The following is an 8,270-nucleotide window of genomic DNA, read 5'->3' on the forward strand; positions in this document are numbered from 1 at the left end:
CGCCCAGACCTATAATTTATTATTAAATATGACTCATGTCCGACAACCTTATTTCTGAGTGCATAATAAATCTTTACCAACTTATGGTTGGTTATGAACTTGTACAGTTTCTTATTGGAACAGTCCAAATTTGCTTCAGTTTTTGTTTTATTCATTTGTATTTTAACATAAGCATGAATAAACAAAATGCATTGAAATTCATATTAGAATTTAACTCTTAATTTCTTTCGTGAAATTTTATTCCCTGATTGTTTATGAGGGACTCAACACGGAACGCAACTCAAAAAGGAGAAGTCAGACAACGTAACATATATACCGTCTTGGACACTGAATCTATTCTGTAAAGTAGGTCTGCATTCGGCCTAGATTTATTGTAAACATATTATATATCTATTATACTGTACTTGCTTGTCTATGTACTCTCTTACATCATCGAAAATATGAGACAAATATATTTTCAGTCTTTGACACGAGAAGCCTGGGGATATGTACGAATTGGCATCAATACATGTTTCTGAATGAACATGTGGTAAAATTGTGTTTGTTATTTATAAATTACAAACTTGGAACGCAACACGCCTGTCTTTATTAACAAGATATTTCCCTGCTGTTTTAAATAAATGTAAAACAAATATAAACAAAAATAAACATCAGCGTCGAGCATGAATTTTGCAAAGTATATTCATGAGAGTTTAACAATGTACCACTGATAACAATAAATCTATAATACTCAGCGGAAAATCTTTGGTACTTCTCTACCAGTTGAAGACGAAAAATTCAATGCATGTACTACAATTTAGCAACATAAAATTAACTTAAAAAACACATATTTAAAAAATACATCATGAATTAAGATCAGAAGAAGCATTAATCACACAAGGACATACAAATATTTAGACATAACATATATGAACTTAATAGTTGAGCTATTGACTTTGACCTTAAACACGTGTCAAACACTTCACTGTGACGACTACTTGGTTTTAGACATTATTGTTTTAGTTAAGATAAAAAGCAATCTTTACACTTTGACTTAAAACCAAATGCAGGACCATGGTGGACATGATGTAAAATTATTTTAAATCTCGTAGCAATGATAATTGTGATATGGATAACATTAAAGTGGACATATATGATACGTCCTTGCATGAGCCTAAAGCTGATCTAAGAATGAAATAAATGTTCGTTATGTCTCGATCAATATCTAAGCTTCACATAAAGTGTCAAATATAGCTTGGCAATTAATATGAATGTCACACTTTGCACGCACAATGTGTCGTGATAATACTTACACATGTATAATGCAATCAGAAAGTATAAATTATTGTTGAGCGTAAAATATTGACAGAAACACGCAGAGTATATTTAGCCCTTTGCCGTAATGTATACAAAACGTCATATAACCGTATGATATACTGGTGTTAGCTATACTCGTAAATACATTAAAAAACGAAAACATGTTAATGAATTGTAGACCAGGAGAAGAGAATACAGCTCATAGAATACAAAGCATCATATAAATAGTGGATAAAAACGAGATAAATCTTCACAGAACAGATATAATGTTTGAGATAGAGAATGGTCAAAATATTATTACGTAGAATACTCTTCAATTTCCTTATATAAATATCATTGTAATCTATAGAGGATATTTGTTTGTTTTGCATGTAAGATTAAAATATAATTTCACTGAGTGAACACCAGATGCAATATTTTCACGAGTGGCGTAGCCACGAGTGAAAATATAATAGCTGGTGTTCACGAATGAAATATATTTCAATCTTATATGTAAAACAAATAAATTTTCTTTTTATTTCATGCTTTTTAAATGATTTCAAGTATCTTATTACTGATTTTGCCGCGTAACGTCGCGCATTCTCCTTTGTGACGTCATCACATCATGACGTCACGTCATCAATTTTGAAATATAGTTCTGTTAAATTTCTCTAATTTTGTTATATTTTTTTTTAACATGATGTATGATGACATCGACTTTCTTTTCCTAAAGAAACAAAATTTACGTATGACGGCATTTATTTCTGCCTGTTATTCCATTTAGTTATGATTTTCTTTTCATCCGCATTCAGACATAGTCCGGCTACAGTGAAAATAATTTTTTATAAATTTCACTAGTGGTTTACCGGAATTTATTTTATGCTTTTCAGTGGATTACTGATTTATCCGTGAAAATTATATTTGATAATTTCACAGTGAAAATTATCAAAATATAATTTCACACTTTTCAATGACGAAACTACTTTTTTAAGATTTTCCCCATGTGGTACCTCAATTTTTTTTTTGCTGACTATTCCGACAATGTCAGGCTGCTTAAAGAAAAGAAAAGCTGAAATTGATAAATTACTTACATATCAAAATTAATAAAAAGAAGAAAACTTACAGTATGTCACTTCTATTCATTCAAATTACCAATCACCAAATATCGTCCTTTAATTTTTTGTTTCTTTTTTACAGTCTGAAAAATACATTCCTTCCCCATGCAAAACTGCTCTTGATGACATTTGGGAATATTTAAGTATCCTACGAGCAATAACTGCCGTATGCTTTATGAAAACTTGAAAGCAATTGGCAGCTTTCACTCGAAGAATATGTAAACAACCCAGCGTTCGTAAAGCTTCCAAGTTTTCCAATTTCCTATCCACTTTTTTGAATGTTTACACATCTGTCAACACTTATTTATTGTCTGTTACAATCCTCAAATAAGTTTTCTTTCTTTTAAAAAGGTGTATGACTAACAAATCCAAATGATATCCCTCTGAATCAAACACAATTATTTTCCTCCAGTGAAATACACAACTTTAAAAATGGCGGCCGTTTACATTTAACAAAGCCAGGTCTAATATAAATTCGCAGTCAGTAACAGAAATATGGATGGATGGTTGGACTTTTTCTCCTACTAGAATTGTTTGTTTTTATTATTAAAACAAGCGATCAGACATATTTTTTTTAATAAAATGAATACTATCACTACCTTTTAACATTGATTGTGGAACTTATTTTTCAGCCCATGACTTCTTGTATTTAATGAGAAATTCGACTTTTTTGAGGCTCTCAATGGGGAAAACAGATTTTAATATTAACGTAAATATTAAGGAAATTTCGTTTTAACCTGTTTTTAAGCATAAAATAAAAAGAAAATTTGTTTGTTTGTTGTGTAAGATGTAATTTTATTTCATCTCGTGAACTTTAAAAACAGTATTCTCACTCGTGGCTACGCCACTCGTGAGAATACTGTTTTTAAAGCCCACTCGATGAAATAAAATTTCATCTTACACACAAACAAACAAATATCCTCTATATAATCATCTGATATATTACAATAAAACACTGGAAAGCATGAAATAAAAGTATATACATAGCTTAAATGGAGAGTTATTTCATTTCATTTTTGTACAGTATGTTACAGCAACTTTAAAAATGCAAATGTGTCATCTGAAGCATTGTGATTTTAGACGTTACAAATGTTACATTTTATCTTACGTTGATTGTTTTTGATTCGTAGAATTATGTTATTGTTATATAAATTAATTTTGAACAGACAATTAAGCGATTGTTTCTGTATACATTTACACAATTATATGTAAATTCATTTTTATTGCCATTTTTTGTTTTCATCGTTTTCATGTATAAATATAATGTACTAGTATAAAAATGTATATGTATTTACAGCAGCAATCTTTGACGTTTATTCTGATTACCTTATTCTGTGCACGTGAGCAACAGAACAATACGTAACGTACATAATCAAGTCAACTCAACTTTTCAATTTAATATAGAAGATTTATAAGCTTACGAACAAACATATCTTTTGGGTGAAAATACTTTGAAATTTATGTTTTCTCCTTTACAAAATGGAAACCTGTACAATTACTATTAGCGTTCTTTCTTTATTACAGTGCAATAAGAATCATTCTAACACTTTCGGATTTTTTCTATATAAACAACACATGAACAAAGAAGGCCGGATGAGTACATTATTCTACATTCTAACACGAACTGCATTTTTTCCTATTGAAAATAGAAGAACCGAAAGTGTGTGTTATTATGCTATAAAATCACTGTTTGACGTTCTATATTTAGACATGTGACGTAATCATTATACACGTGACGTAACCACTAAAAATGTGACGCGCTGACAATAAGTACGGAAACAAATCAGGCGCAATTTAGCTAAATATCAGGTACGGCACGTTTATTTGTTGATGTCGTGTTGGAATCGAAATAATTTATCCAAATCGGTGCTTGTATTGCTTGAAAACATCACTGTTTGTCGTTCGGATGCGAATCATTATATCACTCGGGCTACGCCCTCATGATATAATTCCCCGCATCCGAACTCCAAACAGTGATGTTATTGAGCAATAAAATCACAGTTTGGGATATATTATTTCTTAAACAATGCACTCGCCGTTCTTATTACCTCCCTGTGTATTTTTTTAAACCGACACATTGACGGCGCCATTTTGTTTGAAAAATATGATCAATAAAAAACAATTTTTGTCGAATTTTGTTGTGAAAACTATCTAGAATGAACGAAAATGGTCTTACTAAGAAAATGAATCGGAGCACCAGTATCTTTAATTCAGCCGTTACCGCTGTACCTGTTGTTTACGTGACGTCACAATGTAGCGCCAAACATCACGTGCAAAAAGCAATCAAATCAAGAACGCTATTTCAATGTTGCAAACGAATTAAATTCCACATTTTTTCACAATTAATGCTTTGTTTTTTGCTTGAAAAATATAGAGTGAAATTAAATAAACAAACTAGAGTATTTTCGATTTATCTAAAATCTATTAATTACCGATACAATACGGAAATTTTTATTGGTTAATCTGTTGGGTCATTCTTTCGGTATTTGTATTTTTCGGGTCACTGATTTAGTTGTATTCCTACGCGTTGTTATAAATTCAGTCATCTTTTCGCGGTCTTTACAGTTCTTAGACACATTTTGGTTGATACAGATCTTTTTTCGCCTCTCCCTCCCAACCCATTTTATTTTTTGTTTGCTTGTTTTTATAAAGTCAGTAAGACTTTCTTATTTTTGTTTAATTTATGTTTAATTAAAGTCAGTTCGACTTTTATTTTATGTTATTTTCTGTTATGTGCGATTTTTGATCTGTGTTCATTTAATTCTATATTTTCATTGGTCTGAAATAAGTCATAATTATATCTGTTCAAGTTGATGATTTGTCTTACCTTTAGACTGATTGCATAGTATATTTCATTGTTTATTCAGACATCACTTTAGTGTTCATTTGATATATATTATATATGTGTGTGTCTAAGCTCTGATTAAATCTATATCTATTTCATCTGTGTTTTTTCTGTGTTTGAGATAATTAAAGTTTTATCAAGGTTTTTAAAATTCATTATTATCAAAATGTTTTAAACGACAGTTTTTCAATTCAACATTTCTATTGGAAACGCTGAGGCAAAAAAAATTTAACCACCAAACATAAAGTCGAACTATATATATAAAAAATATTTTCTTGACGTGTTACAATGGAAATAGATATAAATTTTTCGTGCAATATTGTATAATAATGCACAGGTTTTAGTTCAAATGCTTTGTAATAAATCACTCAGGCCTATCGACCTTCGTGATTATATTACTACGCATTTGAACTCAAACCGTGCATTATTCTACAATAGTGCCCCAGAATTGATATCTATTTCCTAATTCTATACTTCTTCTCGGTGTTGTTATATTGTACATTTCTAGTCCTCCGAGACACTTGATTTCCATACTTTAAGTGTTGAGGATTGAAGAACGCTCAGCCTTCTTTTGTGCACTTAACAAATAAAATTTTGGTCAAACTTGATTAAATTGTAATTGGTTGCTTTAAATATATACTTTTTAAGCTAATCATTTTTTGAATGATGTCATTTGTAGAAGAAATGTTTATTCACTTGTACAAAATCTTAAGTCCGACTTCGTTTCTTTTATTAAATACTGATGTTTATTTATTTTTAGAAATTGAACTATAAAACGATTAATAAAACTATTGTATACACTTACTTGAAAGCACTTAAAAATGACATTTATTTAGATAAACGCATCTCCGTGGATAACATATGAGAATATTTAAAAATAATACGAAATATTGTTAATATAAATAAAGAAAGAAACCCAAGAACACAGTAACCACTAAAATATCAATCTCGACACTTTAAGGAGTAGTTTGTTTTCTTATAAATTGAAAATGTTGCCTTCTTTGTGAAACTAAATCCATCGTACACTTAAAGTACATTTTTAACTAAAAAGCCATGATGAAACATTATATAGCATTTACTGTTTAAGCGCTTTTTTAATCTGGCTACTAAGAAAAATAAAAGCATGGCAATAAATATTGTAACTCTACTCTGTATATTGAAATAAAAAACTCATGAGTGAAATATTGATTGTTTTATTCGTTAAAGCTATGTACACGTAGATTAATTTTAATTTACAATAATCAACAATATGATTCTCTGTTTCTATTGCCTATAGATGTGAAGAATTTTCTACAATAAGAAATTATTGATATTCAAATGATTCTAACTGAATTTTAAAGGCACATTATGCCTCAAAAACAATCAAAATTTTACTTCTTTAGAAAGAGCAAACATGAGTTAAACAACATTAAGATAATGGTTTTAGAGCATGATAAATGAAAAAAGTAGCAGTTAATGTGAAACTATTTGTCATAAAAGTCAGCAAAATGTAAACAAATGAGTATTTTGAGTATTTACACAAAATGCTAAATTATTGTAACTAGATTAATTGCAAAAAGCAACAGAAGAAAAAGTAAAATAAGGTAACTGGCCAAAGAGTATCTTATTGAAAACTAAAAACAGTACACCAGAAATAAAAAGCTTTTCAGAAATAAAAATAAAACCACCTCTTGGCATAATGGGCATTTCAGTATTGAAACAAAATATAATTATCATTTATATAATGATTTAAAATTGGTATGTCTATCTTTAATGTCACTTTGGTTGTTAAAGATTGGTACAGAAACATCTCACAGCAAACAAAGGTTAATCGATGTCTGTTGAGGTGTTCAGACAAGAAGTCTGTTTTTTTGTGCTACCAGCCACATGTTGCATTTGTTGCAGACTCAACACGAAACAAGTTAATGGATGTATGTCTTTTTAAGAAGCATTCTGCAACATTTATACTTATTTATATTCAATTTTACAGCCGCATGTAAATAATTCCCTAAGAACAGAACAGATATATAATCTATACAATCAAGTCAACTCAACTCTACAATGTGATAAAGAAGATGTATGAGCCAACAATGAGACGTATGTTTGAAGGGAATAGCTGTAATATGCAATCTTTTGCCAATGAAACAGGTTCCGAATATTCAAGGAATAAAGGTGGGCTACGTTATCTTTGGAGAATAAATGTTTGCAATCATGTCTGTTGTATTTAGATTCAACTAGAACTATCGCTGAATGCGATTTATACCCCCACCAATGTCCTTGACAGAAGACGACTTGGAATGGTGGTTAAGGGAATAACTTAAGTGGCACAAATACATAAAAAGAACTTATCTCTAGTGAAAAAAGACTAATTGTACAGGTAATAGTATAAATATCTATTATCAAATCATGTTCGAAACAGTTACAAATAACCTTTCATTTTCCCAATATACTGTATGTAAATTTGAAGATTAAAAAGGGGCATAACTTTATTAAAATGCAATACAGAGTTATGAAACTTATCCAGCATATCTTAATTGTGACACTTCATATATATTTTAAGTTTCAAGCAAATACCTTTCATAGATTCAGAAATATTCAGATATATGTTAAAATTTAAGAACATTTTCTTAGTCAATTTTTTTTACCAAGTGTGACCTTGACCTAAAGTCGGCAAAAGGGTGACATGGGTTCTGCACATTACCTTGTTGAGGTTAACATTTGAGCCAAGTTTGAAGAAAATCTTTTAATAAGTGTAGGACTTACAGAGCGGACACAACATACTGTGTAATATTTGATTGTTTGATATTTGACCTTCAATTGTGACCTTGACCTTGAGCTGACACATAGGCAACATGGGTTCTGCACATCCCCTTGTTGAAGTGAACATTTGAGCCAAGTTTGAAGAAAATCTTTCAATTAGTGTAGGACTTACAGAGCGGACACGACATATTGTGTAATATTTGATTGTTTGATAATTGACCTTCAATTGTGACCTTGACCTTAAGATGACACATAGGCAACATGAGTTCTGCACATCCCCTTGTTGAGGTGAACAT

This window comes from Ruditapes philippinarum, unplaced genomic scaffold (genome assembly GCF_026571515.1).
Source record: "Ruditapes philippinarum isolate M1 unplaced genomic scaffold, ASM2657151v2 ctg3738_1_1_1_1, whole genome shotgun sequence".
NCBI classification, from domain to species: Eukaryota; Metazoa; Mollusca; class Bivalvia; order Venerida; family Veneridae; genus Ruditapes; species Ruditapes philippinarum.